The 21,750-nt window shown below is 35.0% G+C and overlaps 1 protein-coding gene across 1 annotated transcript in view; it reads left to right on the top strand.

Moving 5' to 3' along the window:
* Positions 1-1,079: 1,079 nt before the first annotated feature.
* LOC150101221 (epidermal growth factor receptor kinase substrate 8-like) overlaps positions 1,080-21,750 on the top strand; it is a 218,423-nt gene continuing 197,752 nt past the window's right edge. The window contains exon 1 of the mRNA XM_090401588.1: positions 1,080-1,343. The gene's annotated coding sequence lies outside the window, so the exon portion shown is untranslated. The remainder of the gene's footprint in view (positions 1,344-21,750) is intronic.

The raw sequence follows: 21,750 nt of genomic DNA on the forward strand, positions 1-21,750 counted from the left end.
GGGGAAAAAAGGGGGGGGGGAGATCTTTCCGACCAAAGGACATCGTCGAAACTGACTCAGCTAAAGAGGCTAAGTGTTTTTAATTATGTAACGTAATGTAAATTGACATATCCACGTAATGCAGGTCTGTCAAACCCAACTACACGTGCCATATTTGATTTATGGAATTCAGAAATAATTTGCATATGTATACTCATTTTTTTACGACTTGAACAAAATTGATATTTTGTGATAGTCGACAGCTGGATAATACTTTATTTCTGTCTGATAAGAAAGAGTATCAAAATACTATGTAAATTAAATAGATGTAAATAAATTAAATTTTTAGCTCAAACAATATCAAAATGTAATATAAATTAAATTAAATAACAAAATAGGATATAAATCAATGACTTCAGTCTTGATGACTTGATGTGGAAGTCCAATACCGTGAATGCAGAAGCAGCAGCAGTGTTTCTGCGCTATTTTTATGAATATGGCTGGGAGGGAAGGGGTTAGTTAACGCAAAGAGGGCCATTTACCGCACCATAAGAGGAGCACAGAGCCCTGTAGTTTATTTTATTGATCAATTAAAGCATCGATGTATATTATTCGTAACTCATGTAGTACAGTGATCACTGAGCTCGTTTAACAGCTCGCAACTCCAATTGTTTTCGAGATGAAAAACATTCCTAGTTGTCAATAAACCATCTGTTTTATTTGTCCTATAAAACTGCAGCCGAGTATATTTGCGATCTGTAAATAGGATTTTACAGGTTGAACGAAGCGATGTTTTGATGGTCGTGGGTGGAACCACCTTTAAATGTGCACACGTCGACAGGTTTCATTTCCCAAGTATGTTGAACATTTACGGATTCCGTTCAGCTTTTCTCCACCTAACAAACACGCGGAATCTCACACATGCCCCGAGGATATTCATTTGCAGCTGTACAAACGCATACCTCAGTTGCGTGCACACGCGCGCTCACTCGCTTAGCTACCAGTACGACCTATCTTTCCTGCCATTCCACGCATGGGGTAGCACTCCCCGTTCACATACCTGTACGCAGGACAGCTACACGTACAAGTCGACAGGCACAACTGCTTACCTGCTTTGTCTGCTGTTTGTCCGTTCGCCTCCCTTGTGCTTTGATAGAGTTCAGGACTTGGAAGAGTTCGAGTAGTTCCGTGTGTTATATAGTTTTATACGCGTGGATATAACGGAAACCTCTGTGGAGAAGATCCCTTCTTTAGTGTGCGGGTGTGCGCTTTTTTTTTAGTGTCCGTTTCTTGTTTTTACGAACTCTGCTAGTCTCTCGGAACATGAACCAGCCATATGTTCTGCAACCGGACTTTCGAGAAAGGTATGTTGGTTCGTTAAACTACCAGATAAGTTGAGTAAGACTATTTATTTTTAGCGACTCCGTCAGGTGTAAACCATAGATGACCCACTTCTGTGTGTGCTCTGTTATTGGCCCCTCATTGTCCCAGCTCACGGAATTTACCTTGGGTTCAGTTTTCCTGTTGAAGCTAAAACCCCAGTAATTCAACATAATTCCTCTTGTTAGCGATGACGTTGAGCTACCATTTTTTGCAGCGTGTAAAATGGTTTTCATCAGTAATCATCTCACTGCAGGTCACTATTCAGATTTAAAAATGCCAAGTCGATAGGAAGTAGACATACAATTTAGTTTAGTCGTCATAACTATCTTACGTTATTCTTAAACTTAAGTTCTTTTCCAACCTAACCTGTTCACTTACCTCAGCGTTTTTTTAATTTTTTTAAAGTATGCAACTGTTAATACCCGCTAGCCGCACAAATATATATCCTTTTATAAATATTCGTACTTTTCCACAATGCTTTCTTGATTTTATCATAACTGTAATCTATTTCGCTGATTGTTTACAATTAAAAGGAAAAAAAAATCAACGAAGTGATAGTTGCCCAAGATTCCAAGCAGAATTTTTTTCATTTTAATTTCTGGTGTCGAAGCTTATAGAAAACATTATTGCTACACTTGTCCTGTATTGGTTATCCAAGAGAGTCTTAAATTCGGCAACATATCTGATCGGTTAACGCGTCTCGAAAAAGCCCCTATTAAAATTCCCTTCGTAGAGGAAAAACAAGGTTTTTCCTCTACCAAGATATCCGCGTACCCCTTCTTAAATTTTCATTATTACCAAGCACCCCCTAATTAATTAATTAAAAAACAAACAAAAAATTAATTAAAATTAAGTAATTAATTAAAAACAAACAAATTAATTAATTAAAAATTAATCGCTTAATTAAAAACGAACAAATTAATTAATTGAAAATTAATTAATTATTTAAGTAAACATAATTAATTAATTTATTTATTAACATATTAATTTAAAATATTAATTAAAATTAAATATCTATTTTATTTGAATTTATATGTTCATGTAAACGAAAAATATGATTTATTTGTAAATTTTGGTTCTCTAGAGATGTCAGACGACACACTCTCATCAATTTCATTTGATCCAGATGCAATATCAACGTTTTCTTGTTGCTTACAGCTATTTGTATTTGCTATATTACTCTCTTTTGGGGTTTTATAAATTCAATCTTTAACCAATGATACATACGTAAGAATTTGAAAGCTAAAAAAAATACTGTATTTACTCGAATATAACATTTTTTCCCAAAATTAAAGCTAAAAAATCGTGTTGCCAGATAATGCGTGCGGGAATTTTCGGAAACTAAAGTTTTCAGAAAAAAACTGAAAATGGTGCGACTTACCAAGAAGCTCCTACTCGCTATCACTACTTTTGGCATCAAGAGCAGTTTCTTTGTGTGCATCGTCAAAGTCATCTACCCAAATAGCGTCATCTTCTTTCCCATTATTTCAAGCAAAAATTACCAGTAATTTACAAGACTTGAGATACGTAGAGCAGCGAAGAACTGCATATGATTGGTGTGGTATTAACAGAAGATCGCGCGAACCGAAGACAAATTAGCATTTCAACAGTTGAGTTGAAATTGCTGATTCCCTTCAACCGAATTCCATAATATCTGAAACACATTCACTATATATTTCTTAGTTTTAACACGTTAACGACGGGGGGGGGGGGTCAAGCAAAACCACATGTTCCACCCGCAAAATGTGCTTGGTCTATACAGCAGTTTCTGTTGGAGAGGGGGGGGGGAGATGTGATTCATTAGTTAGCGCCGTTTTATCCGGGTTGTCTCTAATTGCACTGTTTGTTGAAAAATATAATGACTCCTTTAATTATGCATAGCCGAAAATGTCGATATTCACTGTGTTATGTTTGCCGAAACAAAATGTCATCGATAAACAGCAAGCGATATATAAATCTAATACATTCGTCCTTTTGTTGATTTTAAAATTATTGAGGCGTCTTTTAAGAATAATGATGAGTCAGATGTCCTGCGCTTCTGTGACCGTAAAGTTTATTATTCACTTTCTTAGGGTAGCGTCAATGAGATGTCCCCCTTAAACGCAAAAGCATTCACTTGTAAATACTGTAATTTAAGTGATCAGATTACTACAATTGCCACCCAGCTGTAATTTGTAGTAATCGATAGCCATCTGGATGTCATCATCAGTTACCGATAGCATTCACCAAGAAAATCAGTCTTGTTGCATTTCTTGAATTTTTTAGGTGATTATTACCTTAAAACTTTACGGGACTTATCTATGTTTAAACTCTCCATCACTTTCCACCACGGATCAGCTTTTTCTCACCAATAAATATTGTAATTATATTTTATCGTTAGTAACTATAACTTTTGTGCTATAACTTTTGTGCCTGATTTCTTCTCCAAAGAGAATTTTTTTTAACAATCATGCAACATGTTTGCCTTGTTTATTGTTATGTCAATTAGGAGATGCAATATACACTTTTATTCCCCTTATTTTCTTCGGTCAGACTATTTTTTTTTTAATTTTATTTTAATATTTGAAATTTGATTACCGCAATCGTTTCCTTGAGACCGTTCTCTTGGAAGAATATCTTGATTCCTGATTTTACTAAGTTTTGCCTTTTTTTTTTTTTTTAAATCTAAATGCCAATTTCTAGGGAGTGTCGAAGATTATAATAAGATATCTATCTTCAACCCTCCTTATACTGAATACAAGAATACTTATAAAGAAGTTAGTGATGCATCTAAAATCGATTTCAAAAATGTTATAAGGAACTGACATCACAAGAAAGGCAGTCATACTCTCTTGCAAATGCCATTTGTCTAACCTCGATTAAACGTTTTTTCCACCTCCGTGAAATATGAACCCGACGTTCACGCATCTTACTTTAGCTCCATTGAATTCAAGGATCTTAAAAATCTCCTGCCGTACGATGAGTTTCATATTCCATGCCACCGTTTTAACTTTCGACTAGCAAAGATCAAAAGAGAACAATCTTACTAAAACGAAGGATAATAAATATCCGTCGTTATTTTGTACCAAACGCACATTTTTTGTTTACGCTTTAATAGTTTCAAGGGTGATTACGAGCTTGCTAGGTTACAAGCCTTCGGCATGAGTTGCCTATATAAAGCAACTCGAACCAAATAGCCCATACTCGTCTATCTTTTGATTTCCGAAGTGCTTACCAGGCTCGGACTGTTTTCTCGTCAGAGACAGTCCGAAACCCGAAATAATCAAAATGCCAGAAACTAAGTGAAATCTCGATCGTCGTTTAAATCGTAATGAAAGGGCGGATTCACAGACTCGGTATTATCCGTGTTTCGAGTAGTGTAATATGAATGCAACATCTCCAAGAAGATCTCGTAGGCTCTCAGTCGCTTTTTGAAACTCGAAAACCAGACGTATTGTATTTATCAAAGCATTATTATTATTATTGATTGTGCAAATTCATAGCATTCTTGCTCAGTGTAGAGTATGTCTTCCGTACAAAATTTTGAAGTTAAACCAGTGGCAGAAGCGCGAGTTAATTGTAAGTTGTTGATCTAATCCGGCTTGCAAAACCAGCGGCATTCAAACCCCCCCCCCCCCACACACACACCCTTTTTTGAAGATCATTTTTTAGGCTTCTTTCTTCGATGATGAGAATATTTCTATTTTAAATGAAAGGATATATTTAGTTTCTGAAGGCACCTTTCTCACTTCTCTTGACAGAATTAATTCTTGACTGAATTAATTAATTCAGAATTAATCCCCATTGTATCTGTTCCTTTTGAATGTTCTTACTTCAAACATTAAAGTAAACAGAGAACTAATTAACTCATCTTTTATTACAGTATCTGGAACTTGCCTCCTTTGTAATGATTTACAATTACTAATTCTGCCGTTTTCTATCTACGTGGTATATATTTGTTTACACTCGTCTTAGACACATGGCGGGAAGTTGGAAGAAACCCGGAGTGGTCCAACGTCTCGGGTATGTTTGACTGTGGTCAATTTCTGTATTACTCTGTCTTTTTGTTGATGCATGGATCCGTTTCCATTTTGACAGTGGCTATACGTATGCAGTTTGAATGGCTTTCTTGATTAACAATCTTCTTTTTAACACGCTGATCCTTCGCATGTCATGTATTAGCAGTCTTCCTTCATTTTTGCAAATTTCTCATAGTTTTGTGGTATATTTCGCCTTCTGATTTGTCAAATCATTTTGTACTAAGTAAACAACAGCAGCTACTAATGTGGATTCACACAAGTTTTAGCTATATAGTTAATTTATAGTAAACGACTAGATTTCATATACTTTGTATATGAATATAGTCAGCTACTTATATTGTGTAAACATTTATTTGTGCATTTCATACTCTATTCAGTGACCGCGAATTATATGAAAAACACGCTAAGAATAATAAGTTGAAAAAAAAAATTGTTTGAAATTAACGTAAAAAAATGTAGATGAGTTTTGAGGCTTTGAGCGATGAACTGGGGTGGATGCTTATGCACAGTCATTATTCCGACCGCTTCTTCGGCACCGCACTTCCTCTCTGTTTGAGAAAATGCTACAAGTTCCCTCAAGATAGGGCATCAACCTCACCTTGTAGGAGTATCTGAGCATGTCGGAAGGAATGAGGAGGAAATTTTAGTCATTATGAATAGTAACTAACCAAGAGTTACGTAATAAGTATGATGTTAACTTATTCTATCAAAAAAACATTTGCTTTTGTAAAACGCTTTTCATTTAAGAATAATAGGTTACGAAAATAAAAGTTCGCCTAACTGAGCAAATGCTTGCCTGAATAATTAAGTTCCGAAGGCTAAAATAATCATATGGATATGATTTTTTTTTTCGTTTGTGGAATTAACTGGAATTGTGTTGGAAGGGGTGATTATGATACTGGGGTTTCTACGTAGATCCACATTATAACTGATGCTACACTGCGCTGGCATCATTCCTCGCATTGCTTGAACGTTCATTAAAGACTTGGTTTGATGAATATATAATGTGCATAACACTTTATTGCAAGCTGTTCTGTCATCTGAGAGTTTTCTTTCCGAAAACTTCTTTGCAATATGGATAATCTGAACGAAAACGTATGCAGACACAATACTAATTCATACACTGGTTTTTTTTTTACCCTAATTATCTGAATTCTAATTCCAAATAAAAAAAAAAAATTAAGATGTGTTATCTTACTTTTTTTTTTTTTTCCCCATTAGGAACTAAGGCTTTCGTTCTAGATCTGGAATTCGGAAAAAAATTTAAATTATTATTTTATAATAAATATCTAAATAGTTATTTATATCTAGGTTCTATTAAGATGTAATGAAATGCCTTTGCTGCTTTTTCCTGATAGATTCTTTCGATTATTCGTTTTTTTTTTTTTCCCAAATCGCGGAGATTTCAGATTTCAGCACTGATTTTCTGACGAAACGCAGATAATACGAATACAAATTGTACGAATGCTTCTATTTGAACTTTTTTTTCCTCTATTTTTCCCCCTCGGGGGGGGGGAGAAGAAGAGCAAGCTAATCACTGATTTGTATATTTACCATGTTTATAGTATTGTCTGATATCACTGTTTTTATAAGAAGTTTTTGTCCTTGAATTTTAAACACAAGTTACGACAGTTGTTTAATAACTTCAAATTTGTAACCGTAGTTGTGATGAATTGTCTGTCATATCGTTTCCTTAAGTATGTCTGTTTGCTATTTCCTAATTGATATATATTTTTTATGTCACTCCACCCGTGAAAGATTGTAAACCTGTCGTACATTTAATATCGTGGCTAAAATAATAATCAGATAATCCAGGACTCTGGTGTAGAAAACCCACGCGGTACTTGACAAGCCATTTCAAATTTCCGATACGCTTGGTAGTGGATCACAATACCAGAGCAACGGGAGATGCACGTTTAGTATAAATTTTATCCTTATATGTTGTATTTTTTTATATTTTTGTTACTCTATCTTTATCTTGGAGAACGAAAAAATATCGTTGATCAGCCTGTGGTGAAAACCTTTTCGGATATTTGATTCGTAAACGCCCACTTTTGAGAAATCGTGACTGGGAAATTACTTGTCATAACGCGACAAGGTTTGTTGACAAATTAATTTCGAACATATGAAAGAGTGAAGGATATTTGTGCCTTAACCATTCTAAAAATGTGCATGGTTTCAGTGCAATTTTTGATAAGGATATGTACTTCAGAATAATTAAGTCATGAGACATGCTTTTAAGATTCAAGATAGTACATGAAAAACTGTTATTTATTGTGTCACCGATCCATATTTCCTTCAAAAATGTCAATGTCTTAGTTACCCGAGGAGAGAGAGAGAAAATAACGTATAGTATTTGGAACATGTTCGCAAGTTTGAAGATACCTCTCGTATGCATTTTATTCATTACAAATGTTCATTCGTTTCCCTAATAACTGAAGCAGGTGTCAGTAATTTTTTTTTACAAATTTCACATTAAATAACATTTGAGTGAAATGTGAAGAACACGTGCAGTGCTACGACCGATCCTGAAATGCACTTGGTTGAAGCAGTCATATCGAAAGGATTGCACAGACTTATGTTCGTTCTCATGAGAGTAGAATTAATAATGTAAACTGTAAATGATAACGAAAAATGTTTATTCGAATTATTTTATTTATTGCACTTAACACTCGTTGCATTGCGGTAGTGCGCAGATAAACCAGACATGGATGTGATCAGTCGGGATAATCAGAATTGCGTTTCCTGCCAACTTTGATCCTCTTTGTGGTTGCCTAATAATTCACCCATCAGTCCAGACATCACTTGGCGCGTTCATTATGAAACTGAGTTAATGTGGTCATCTGGTCGGTGTGAAAATATTATCGAATAATATCTAAGTTTGTATTTTAAAAGCATAATTTATCACCATTTTGCATGATCCGTTTAAACTAGAATTCAAGAGAATTAAGTAGTGGTTCCAAATATAAAATTGCATCACAGTTCGTCTGTTCAGAACAACTTAAAAAAAAGAAAAGAAAAAGTTCTTCCCTCAGTAGACACTTAATATATATGGCGGCTCTTGGATCTCAAGCTAACGAAATTTATTAACTTTCTTATTTGAGCAAAGCAAGATCCCTTAAAAATCAACCGCAAAGAGGAACTTCATCAATAGACAAAAGACTGAATAATAAACCTGTTTGCATCAGTAGTAGTAGGAGCACTTCTGACAAGATCAAGATAAGATAAGGAATCGTGACGTGATTGGTTGTTCATTTCATGACGTCATAAGTTTGGAATGTTTGGAATTTTTCTGGGGACCATCTGTGTGTGTGACGTCACGTTTGTTTTGTTTGCGTATGGAATTATGGGTGATGGTAGCGATAAGGATTCGTGTCGTGATTGGTGGTGCCCTTTGAACAAGATCAAGATAAGATAAGGAATCATGTCGTGAATGTTTGTTATTATCAGATGTATATAAGTGACATAATTTGTTAGTTGTAAATAAGTGACGTAAATTGTTAGTTGTAAATAAGTGATGTTATTGTTTTGAATGGAAAAGGGAGATATATTAGTGGATAAGAAATCATGTCGTGATTGGTGGGACTTCTGCCAAGATCGAGATAAGATAAGGAATCGTGACATGTATGTGTGTTGTTTTCAGATGAAGATAAGTGACGTTATTTGTTAGTTGTAAATAAGTGACAATTGTTATTTGTAAATAAGTGACGTTATTGTTTTGAAAGAAAAAGGAAGATATTATTTTCGCGTCGTGATTGGTGGGATACTATGAACAAAATAGGGGTACGGTGAATGGGGGGAAGCGACATCAAAGTCTTGGATGTTTATTGTTATGAGTTGTAGATAAGTAAATGGTTTTCTTATGTCATTATGGGTGGTGGCTAGTGATAAGATAAATTTTGGAATGTTTTGAATTTTGCTGGGTCCTCACATCTATCAGAGACATTACTTGGTGTGTTGGGTTCGCATAATACTTTGTGGGTGGTATTTAGAGATAACCTATCGTGACGTTATGTGTTTGGAAATTTCTAGCAAACATGTCTCTCTGTGATATCACATGGTGTTTTGATTTGCCTATGGAATTGTGGGCGATGTTTTTGAGATAAGATATCTTGGAATTTTCCCAGGGTGACACACACATCCGTCATTGTCGTCATCTTTTGTCTTTGGTTATACAGTTTGGGGTATTTCTTTCCTGTTAAAGGATGGGAATTCTTAAAATAGAGTCGTGATTAGGCTTTTCTGAATACTTTAATTATATGGTGTCCCTCAAACACACACTTTTTTTTTTACATAACTCATACCTATTTTATTCTATATTCATATTCTGCAGACTATGTGAATCCTTAGAGTATCGCACAGTCTAGTAGCAGGAGCATTTAGGCTTTTCTGAATAATTTAATTATATGCTGGTGTCTCTCAAACACACTTTTTTTTACATAGCTCATATATTATATTCTATATTAATATTCTAAAGACTATGGGAATTCTTTCTAGAAATTCTAATGATAATTTAAATTACTTACAGCCTTTCCAGAATGGCTCTTCTAAATGCAAATATTCCAAAATAGTTGAATTTTATATCCACAGCACAACACAAACGCTCACACAGAACAATATTTCTGTAAATAACCAGAAAGTATGTTTGACTACATCATTTAGATTTCCATCTGTTTGGTTCCATTCGGTTTCTTGGAGATGACCCATTAATTTCTGGTCTTAGTTTTCGACCTCTATCACACTATGGAACTGTTTGTATTAATCACATCCTGTAATATATGAGTTGCGGTATTGTTCAAAAGGTATCATTTTTCCACGGTTGGATGTTTCTCAAATACTTACATAAGACTAAGTGATTAGCATTCACATGATTGTGAAGACACATATCTTAAAATTATTCATTCCTGATTAAGGATTTTATACACTTATTGTTTTCAAGTAGATGGCTTGTTTGTTTGTTTGTTTACATTTTGTGTAGCTAGGAAACTGGAAATGATTTCAAATGAATATTAGCTCTGTAATATCTGTTAATTTCTATGTTACCCTTTATTTGACTGTAATATTATTAACAAATTGTATTTATTGAATCTAACATACAGAAATTAAATAAAGTGAAAAAGACAGTATTTTTTTTTCTTATTCTGATTTCACATTTGCGCTGATGTTCATAGTGTATGTTTTCCCACTGGTGCTTACGTATAATTCACGTGATTTTTCTCCCTGTGACATTTCAGAACAAGTTGAACTATGGTTTTTACATAGTTCAATTATGTACAACTCATTTCCGTTAGTCCCAATTGACTGTTGTCCTCTCAGCCCGACATTTATTTCACAGTAGGGATATTTATATATATAAATATTTTAACACAATTATTATATTAGATATTCTTTCCAATACAAATAAATACTTATTTATTCTTATTTCAAATGAAAATTAGAAGAAAAAAGAAGAAAAAAAAATTTTTATCCCTAAATAAATATTTATAATCACAGCAAACAAGAAATTGATCAGCTTTTTCAAAGTTTTGAAATTCCTGCACATATTATTTTCATCATTTGGTATCATTTAAATGAATGGGTCTGGCTATTATGTTCGTTAATGTTTTTTGATTTTTCTCTTCCAATGGCGAGTATGTTTTGATAAATGCGTGTTGATTCACTTGTTATCTGCATGGTACAATGCCTTTTTTTTGTCACTTTTCAGGTGAAATATTCTCCACTAAAATTCTGCCTATTAATTTAATACCCATTTCCTTTTGCTTCCAAGAGTTTACACAGTTTCACTGAGTGGATTTTCAAAAAAAAAAAAAAAAAAAACTATGGTCCTACTTAAATTTGTATTACACATCAACAACACCCAATTTGTTCATTTAAATTTACACATTTTATTTGAATGAAATATTATTTACAAATTGTATTTACTGAATCTATCATACAGAAAATAAATAAAGTGAAAAATTAAACCTGGTTTTACTCCATTTCCCAAGTAAGTAAACAGACAAAGTGTAGGGTCAGCTAGACTTGCAACACTTGCAGGTGCAAACTTGACTTATTTGTCTGTTTGCTTACTTGAGAAACAGAGTAAAACCAGGTTTAAAATAGCTTGGTATCTTAACATTTATAATACCCAAGGTAAAATACTTTCTACATATATCTTTCCTCCTGAGATTTTTATTAAATAAGGTTAAAACACCTTTTGGTAACTTGTTCTGGTAAAATACTTATAAGCTCTGTATTACCAAAATCTTGGTATTTCTAGCCTGGCTTCTACTGATGGGGTCTGGCTTTGAGAGGCTCTGCTTGGGGATAGGTTTTTGCTTGTCTCTGAGTAGGGCCACTGCTGAGATGAGATTATGGCTCTGGCTGGTGATGGGGTGAGCCTGCCACTGGGTAGAGCCAACGCTGAGAAGTTCTTCTCGGTGATGGGGTGAGCCTGTCACTGAGTGGAACAACGCTGAGCTGGACGGTCTTTCAGCCACTATGGAGTGGTCTAGGGATCGTCCTAATTTTTAGAGAGGTCTTTACTTAAATACACCTCAATAAAGGTCAAAACCGGTCTGGGTAGTGGCCCCTTGCCTTTAATACAAAGCATCATACATCTCCTCCTGGAGATGTGCTTTGCATTAAGGGTAAATATTAAGATTAGTGATCAGAGCTTATTCTTTTACCATGAGTTGCCTTGGTCTTGCACTACACGGATGGTTAGCTAGACTTGCAAAACTTGCAGGTGCAAACTTGATTTGTCTGTTTGCTTACTTGGGAAATGGAGTAAAACCAGGTTTAAAATAGCTTGGTATCTTTAACAAGTATTTATTTGTATTGGAAAGAATATTTAATATAATAATTGTGTTAAAATATTTATATATATAAATATCCCTACTGTGAAATAAATGTCGGGCTGAGAGGACAACAGTCAATCGGGACTAACGGAAATGAGTTGTACATCATTGAACTATGTAAATACCATAGTTCAACTTGTTTTGAAATGTCGCATGGAGAAAAATCACATGAATTATACGTAAGCACCAGTGGGAAAACATACACTGTGAACATCAGTGCAAATGTGAAATCACAAGAATAAGAAAAAAAATACTGTCTTTTTCACTTTATTTAATGTCTGTATGTTAGATTCAATAAATACAATTTGTTAATAATATTATAGTCAAATAAAAGGTGACATAGAAATTAACAGATATTACAGAGCTAATATTCATTTGAAATCATTTCCAGTTTCCTAGCTACACAAAATGTAAACAAACAAACAAACAAGCCATCTACTTGAAAACAATAAGTGTATAAAATCCTTAATCAGGAATGAATAATTTTAAGATATGTGTCTTCACAATCATGTGAATGCTAATCACTTAGTCTTATGTAAGTATTTGAGAAACATCCAACCGTGGAAAAATGATACCTTTTGAACAATACCGCAACTCATATATTACAGGATGTGATTAATACAAACAGTTCCATAGTGTGATAGAGGTCGAAAACTAAGACCAGAAATTAATGGGTCATCTCCAAGAAAACGAACGCAACCAAACGGGTGGATATCTAAATGATGTAGTCAACCATACTTTCTGGTTATTTACAGAAATATTGTTCTGTGTGAGCGTTTGTGTTGTGCTGTGGATATAAAGTTCAACTATTTTGGAATATTCGCATTTAGAAGAGCCATTCTGGAAAGACTGTAAGTAATTTAAATTATCATTAGAATTTCTAGAAAGAATTCCCATAGTCTTTAGAATATTAATATAGAATATAATATGTATGAGCTATGAAAAAAAAGTGTGTGTTTGGGGGACACCAGCATATAATTAAATTATTCAGAAAAGCCTAATCGCTGCCGCCATCACGACTCTACTCTACGAATTCCCATCCTTTAACAGGAAAGAAATACCCCAAACTGTATTGGAAAATTAGTACAGCCATCTATAGACAACCAAAGACAAAACAAAAGATGACGACAATGACGGATGTGTGTGTCACCCTGGGAAAATTCCAAGACGTCTTATCTCAAAAACATCGCCCACAATTCCATATGCAAACCAAAACACCATGTGATATCACAGAGAAAGACATGTTCCCCAGAAATTTCCAAACACATAATGTCGAACAAAAAAAACAAACAAAACAAACAAAGTGACGTCACACACACAGATGGTCCCCTGAAAAATTCCAAACATTCCAAACTCATGACGTCCTCACATGAACAACCAATCACGTCACGATTCCTTATCTTATCTTGATCTTGTCAGAAGTGCACCTACTACTACTTGCGTCTTTGATTTAAGAAAGCTGAACACTTTATCAACACTAAATACACGTCTTAAAGGCCAGCAGAAACCCCTGAAAGAGCTCTTTAGCATAAAAAAAAAAAAAAATTCCTCCGTCTTAAAGTAAATGGCCGACAAATTTCGGGGTGAATTTCGACATTACATCGTTATTCAAGTAGGAAATACCCATCATTCGTTCATAAAAGAAAAAATAAACCGCATAGGATACGTATTATGAATAAAGGGCGGCTATGGACTTCTGCCATATTTTAGCTAATTAAAATGTAAAGCTGGTTCAAAGAAGTGGGAATTAATCATCTATGAACACTCAAACGGTGATAACCTTTTAGACGATATCTTTGCCTTAGCATCCCCAGAAAGCTAACCACAGCTTTATTTTGTGGCGGTATTTTCGTCTGAAGGTAGCTCAATCCTTAAGTTACTTTACTGGGCATGCTCAGCATCTCGTCTACTGTTGATCAAGGAAAGAATATCAGTTTCTACCTTCCCTTGATGCTGTCTTAATTAAACAGCACTAATGGCACGCTGATGTCCCGGAATTACATAAAACCTAATTGTATGTTACTTATAGGTTTTATAATAATAATCATAATAATATAACTCCAGCATTCCGCCAAGAAAGTTCATCAGAATAAAGACATAAAAGTCTTAATTTAATTTACTTAATCGACACTACTTGATAAGAGTAACATTCAGGTATTGACTTGTCGTTTTTTTTTTTTTTTTTTGAAAAAACAACAGAAATAGCCGAACATAAAAATGCATTCAACATGTTTAGCAAGAGGATCTGTGCTGGCAGAACAGATGATCACAGACTGTGGATTTAATTGGAAAAGTCCATCAGCTTTTCTAATCCGTTTCAGTTCTGATATGCACATTTCACAACTAGTTCACACAATTGCGCTGAACGCGTAACCCAATGTGACCCCCCCCGGGGATATGGAAGCCTATTTCATATTTCAGTGCATTAGCGTGATATTATTATATGACACTGCACAAATCAGCGCCATGTCCGGAAACGTTTTTTTTTTATTTAATATGCGTGCGCTGATTTACGTCAACTCTTTTTATTTTGTTAACTGATAAATTTGCAGAAAACAGAAACAAATTAATCAAATTACTGCAGCTACTAATTGAAGAAGGTAAAGAATTTGGATTAGATATAAATGCAAAAAAGACCAAATTTATGAAAATCTCAAAAGAAAACAGATCCGAGCCAGAAATATTCATAAACGATATGAAAATTGAACATACAACAGAATACAAATATTTAGGCACCTACTTTACTGCAGATGGAAAGCAAGATAAAGAAATAGAAATAAGAACAGTCATAGCATACTGGAAAAATAAAGAACTGAGTACCGAGACAAAGAAAAGAATGATAAGAACTTTAGTGCGGCCAATTTCCACATATGGGAGTGAGACCTGGATATTCAAGAAGAGAGTGAGGCAACAGACAATGGCCTTTGAAATGGGGTGCTATAGGAGAGCTCTGAAAATCCCATGGACAGAACATGTGACAAATACAGATGTCCTACAGAGAATGAGAGCACAGAGATCTTTATTACGGAAATGATCCAGAGAAAGATGAGATTGGCGGGACATGTACTGAGAAGTTCAGCAGGACAGAGGATACTAACAGTTTTAGAAGGAAAAATTATGGGAAAAGGATCAAGAGGCAAAAAACGAAGGACATGGCTTGAAGATATAAGATCATGGACAGGATCACATAGCTATGCAGAAACAAAAAGGAAAACCACCAACAGAGAGAACTGGAAGGACGTGGTGCTGCACCCTCTCACTGAGGAAGCTACATGAAGAAGAACTGATAATTACGACGACGCCGACAAACTTGATAATTCCTTTTTTCCTTCAGGTAATTTTAAACATGCTGATAGTTTATATTTAAAGATTCAGTGCGATGTCTTATACTAAATAGGGTGAATCAACAGAAACAGCTTTCTTTTGAATTCCTTAATTACACAGTTAAAATTCTTAACTTCGTTTTATAATACGTGATATACGCTGTTTATCAAACTTTTTTCATCGAAACTGTTCTCGACTTTATTTTTTCTTAGTTTAATCAGTGGTGGTGGTGGTGTTGTTTATAAAGATGGCGAAAACGTCCTTGTTATCTGTTTACTGCGGTAAAAGGCTCTCTGCCAGGCGCCCTCCAATGAAACAATACTCAGACCGCTCAATTGCTATTTTCCTGATGTACACGTGGCTGTTTCGTCGTAACTACGTGACTGGTGTTTAACTTGAAACCGACACAGTGTTCTTTCCCCTCTTGACGTCAGCGAGTGCCGTGTGAATCTCCACCTGGTCGCTTTGCTGTCGGTCACTTGCGTCCTTAACAATCCCAATGGGGTCAAGTCCTCTTTACCTTACCGCATTTCCGCCATAACCGTTGTACTGTGGTTTTGATTTTTGTCTCCAGAGTGGAAGGAATACTCAATGAATTATTCTTGTTTTTTATTCTGTGCTGGCATTTCAAAGCACTCATTGGTCCGGTCTAGTAATCGAGGGGGTTTAAAAAATAAACTAATGGTGCAGGCTAATTGTTATAACAAGCTATTCTTTATAAGAGGCCTCATTCTCCTGTGTGTGCGATGTCAGTTAACCTAGAATATGCGGAGTTTTTATTGCGCCATCCAGTTTCCTATTGAGACGTACTTATAAACTGCTTTCAAACCGCACTTAATTTTTAGTATTCTTCTATCAAAACAGTACCTAATTTGAACTGTTTTTGGTCTAACGAAAATATTTACTACATTATTTTCGTTACCATAATATAATTTATAATAAAAAGAAACGCAAAGTTTTGTTTATTATAAACTAATTAACATACCCGTAATTATGTTTAATAGTTAGCTTAAACTAAAGTCTTGGTTAATGATATGACCGTTGATGAATGAAACTTTTCTAAGGACATTGCACTGCAGTCGTTAACATAACTTGGAAAGTTCGAGGCTTGTTTTTAAGGATATTTTAAATATATTCAGACGATAATTTCCACCCTACTTTTCTGTTGTAAATTATTAAAATCATAGTTTTCGTTGCGAAGTCGAGTTGTAATTATACAGTCCCAATTCTGAATTATATTTCTGACTTACTGTATTAGTACCAAAGCGGGTAACAAGAATCATGTGAATAAAATAACTCAGTAATTTTTGAAACAACCACCGAGCATGGTTCCTGGGTTATGATATATTTTCTAGGTAAAAACTATACGGGTTAAAATAAGAATGATTTTAAAATGTGCATGCATATTTATCTGGCTTAAAATTTTAGAGCCATACAATAGAAACTGTTGTGTCTAAAGCTGGAGGTTAAGCTAATTGTTGTCCTATTCCGAAACGTTCTTGCTGCGTGTCTTGAAGTTGTACAAGGTTGTCCCTTTTATCGCTACTCAATGAGCTTGAATTTGCTGGTAAAATTTCTGTTAAGGCTTATCGGCGATGATCTGGACTTTTGTCTGGACGAACCTAATTAGAGGGAGGGGATTGTCGAGAAATTTACGTTTCCAAGCGCATTTCTTAAATATCTGTTAATCTAATTTACTAGGATGTCTGTGGAGTTTTATGATCCCTTCCATGATCGTGGATCTGTGCATCAGATCGAATCTACTTGACGACTAGAGGAACTTTTGGTAGCCTTTTTTCAGTAGCTTTTAGGATTAGTTAATCTTTGGCGCAGGTAAATTGGAATTTTTATTCCAAAAACTTGTAATTCAGAAATAACATTTATCTCAAATTTTCAGTTTATATTATATTTCAGTTTTAAAATAAAAAAAGAGAGTGAAAATGAAAAATTCCGAATTATCAAATAGAAGAAATTGTTTTTGTAGAAGAAAAAAGGAAAAAAAAAAGTACATACTGCAGAAAACAACAGTAGAGAAACATGGAATAAGTTCGTTTCAATCACGGAAAATCTGTTCATAAGAAAATAAAGCACATACAGAAAGTATTTTACTATAATAGGTGTCATGTACGTTTTTTTTTTTTTAAATGCAGTAAAGCGAATAAACCTAATAATTTTAAAGTGTTACTGACATAAAGTTAGTTTTAATTGTCAACATGTCTCTTAGAAATATTCTTGAATGATGATAGTTTCAAGATACGGTCCGATTACTGATTTAATTCTAATCCAGACAGATAGAATAACATATAATTCACACCAGAATGAAGGCCTTCATCCATTATTCTACCCAGAATTTCCTACCACTATCCAAGCCTTGGTTCTCTAAGTAGTGTAATGAGGCAGTCCATGAGAAAGATTCTGCATATCACAAATGGCGTGAAAAGAAAACTTCAGCGTCACATTCTTCAGAGAAATGGCGTGAGCAATGTGGTTGCTCACTCCATTTCTGTTGCATTTGATAGGGTTTGGAACAGAGGCTTGCTCATCAAACTACCATCCTGTGGTTTGCCTTCTACTCTTTGTAACTGGATCGCCACCTTCCTCTCTGCATATAATGATTGATAGATCATTTCCTCTTCTCAGATTTCTTCACCTGCAGAAGTCTCCCACAACGATGTGCTTTCTTCCTGTACATAAATTACGTGCTCTCATTCACTTCAAATCCTTTCCATAGTTTTCCTGGGTCTTCTTTTCTGACGAACCTTGTAGTGTCCAATCATTAGCCTCAAGATTTTCCATAAAATGCTTCAAATTTTGATCTCCTTGCTTTTCTTCAATGGGATGAAGGTAACTTGGTGATCTTCTTAAATGCAGTTCTGTCTACATTTTTCACAAGAAAAAGCTCAACGTTACCTTACTTTACTTTCGACAGCATCCAGATATCCACACAGGATCAGATCTCTCATGGGCTGTCCTACACCTTCAGCTTTTTCTGGCGCAAACACATCTCAGTCATATTTCTTCAGCTGTCAAAGAACTTTTCACTCAAGGTACTGTCTTTCACCTATACAACTGCTAACACTGTATAAACCTCAAATTTGCCCAACCATGTAACACTGAGTGCACCACGCCAAATGTGCGAGCAAAGCCTTGTAAAGATTACTTGGTGCTATCAGAAGAGGGTGATCACTCAGAAACGAAAGGTCACAAGACCTTTCGTTACCGAATCAGAATATAAAAGGTATCATTATTATTTTTTAAGGATTTTTTTAGAATGGTTTGAGCCCTAAAAGAGTAAAATCGAAAATAGTGCGAAAAGTGAAAACTAAGAAATTTTAAAACTTAAGTTTTGTGTAGAGTACCAACTTGCAAAATACAAATTTTGGGAGGGGGTGGCAAGGAAAGAAATTGTTTGCTTACTGAACTTTCACGAAAAGACATTTGTATGCCTGAGCAATTCACTTCTGATACGTACAACACTAATATTTGTTCAGCAGGCATTGAAAACTTAGACGATATTCTGGTTGCTGTCGTTTACACTTATCGCTTGCATAACGCGAGGATGTACGAAAACAATAACAAGAAGAAATAAATGAAAATTTATTTCTTGTTGTTATTCTCTAAACATTTGCAAATTACTTGATTCCGGCCTGGCATGCAATCCTGTCAAACAAGAGTAGCTACGAAATAATTCACTTTCTCCATTCCAGTTTTCTTCTAAAACAAGCTTATTGTCCGCGTTTGCTATTACGCAAATCCAGTAGAGCGAATAGGGAATTGAAAGCCAAACAATGTTTCAGCATTTGCGCAATCGCTACCAAGCCAGTTTTATCGGAGGAAAGTTCGAGACAGTATGCCAGTGAAGAGATTTTGAGTGTTATTCAAGTTCGCGTAGGAATAAAGTAGAAGCGATTTCATAAAACAGAATTTTAGAAAATAGGCTTCTCAAAAACAGTCATTAATCCCCTTCAGTTTTTCTAGCTTTTAGCAGTTGGCATTTTTTTAATGACCTGTTTTTGACAACACATAATGTTACAATACCTAACTTCTACAAAATTCAAATTCAACCTTTCTCTCAACTTTCTGTTTAACATAAATCGTGAAGCCTGCAATGGTGTTAAACATAATTGATTTTTATTTTAGTTTGTGATTGATTAGTTTACCATTAAAGTGAATAAAATAATGACATCATACGAGGCATCGAGATATATTTAGTCGGGTGCCGAGCTGAATTTCGCGACGGATGTAACAAAGATTTTATATGAGAGAGAGATTCCCCACTCGGCAGATAACTGTTTTAATTCAGACCAAAATACGATTTATGATTAAAAGCTGCTTTTTTTCCTCGCTCTATCTTATATACAAGTAATCTGTTATTCATACATAATTATTCTTTTAATATTTATGGCATGTTTATAATTAAGCTCTTATGTTTAAAAACAGCTTAACTGTTTCGTTCAGTAGGAAGTTTGTTGCCCGCCCCACCACTTTGTGTGCAACATACGGAACTCTTGTTATGAGGTAATAAAATTTCGCGAGAAACGTTTTTAGAAATAACTTGACGAGATATTTTATTCTGTCGTAAATAAATAAAACTAACGCCTTTTATTCCCTTAAAGGGAATAGGCGAGTCGGTTTTACCCTCTAATTCTTGGAGATTTGAGGGGTAAGCTCTCGTGAAATGACATTTAAAGCCGCTAAAATAAAGGGGAGTGTGATAGGTAGCGAGGTGTCTGAAAACACAATTTTTCAGGTTCCCCCAAATTGTGAAAATGTCAGTCATTAACTTGCCATACAAACAAATTTTTAAAAAGTTATTGAAAAAATTGAATTTATAAATCTGTTGCACGCTATTAATAATTTCAAGAGTGATTTCCTAATACGGCAAAGCTTCTGTGAAGTGAGTTTTTGTTAGCATACCATAGCACAGAAGCGGTGTCAAGAGATAATCCGATAAAGAAATACTCGTATATGCAAAGATATAATTTCAGTTCCTTGTTTTCCAATTACAGTCAAGCTCAGATTTCTACCTGTACTACCAAGTGCTCAGAAAAATTACAGATATTCTCGGTGTCGATAATGTAGAGAATTGGTAATGATGTAATGTAATTTGCAGCAATTATAAGCTATGTCCGCCTCTATCGATATAGTTGCTAGACCAACCAATCTTTCTTGGGTCATTGCTGTTCGCAAATAATTCTAATCAGTTTAAGCTTGGAAAAACGTCTTTCCACACTTTTAGCGGAATTGTTAGCGTAGCGACGGCATCTACCGCAATATGGCTGAACGAGCGCCCTTATTAAGCCGCGCCGTGAGGCAGGCTGCCTCCATGCTACACCCTGTCGACGGTACTGTTAATGCCAGAATTAAGGGTTTTAGGAGTTTCACTTTTTCTCTGCGCTACAACTTGAGCTTTAACACAATCAGCAGGCGGATGTAATTAAGTGAAGACCAAACCTTCTGAATCGGAAGTTTCCTTTCCTGTTTTCTCGAACTGCCTTCATTTTTTTTTATGATGTTGCCATAACCTGAGCATAGGTATATTAATATTAAAGATCTCCTATTCATCTATTTGATCTTTCATTTGGGATATTCCAGGCTTGCACTTCACAAAAGAAAAAATAATTTGACAGGTTGATATTAATCTAATTTTAAATGTCTTAAAATACACGACATTTCCTTTCCGTACACTTCTTTAGGCTATGGTTATTTTCTTTTGTATCGATTGTCATTTAAGCTATGCACTTGAACGCAAATGCTGGAATTAATTGGCGTGTTGACTCCCCGATGATGGGAAATATTTCCTTTAAAATGAATTTCTCATCTGAAATGCCACCAAAAATAAATACTCAAAAATTAGCTGCGTTGGTATTGGAAGTCATGATTCGACGCTGAATTTTTCGTCTTTTCTCCGTTTGTTCAAAACCTGGTTTGATTTGCTACTAACCCGTGTATCCTCTTCGGCATTGCATGAATTCGGTTTCTAGGTGGTGCAGATTCTGATTGGGTTCCGTTTCAGGTTTGATTTTTGAAGTTGCTACATGAAACTGTATCGTTAATGAACAATACCGGTTACTTGTAAATACAATAAGAGATCGAGCTCAAACCCCCCCCCCCCCCTTAAATTTCAATTATCGCGACTCAAAAAAAAAAAAAAAAAATCGAACGTGTTCATATTCGAGGAATCCATATTCACAAGAATACTGAAT

The sequence above is a fragment of the Typopeltis vanoorti genome, chromosome 12, assembly GCF_054136105.1.
Source record: "Typopeltis vanoorti isolate ZY-2024b chromosome 12, IOZ_Tvanoo_1.0, whole genome shotgun sequence".
NCBI lineage: Eukaryota > Metazoa > Arthropoda > Arachnida > Uropygi > Thelyphonidae > Typopeltis > Typopeltis vanoorti.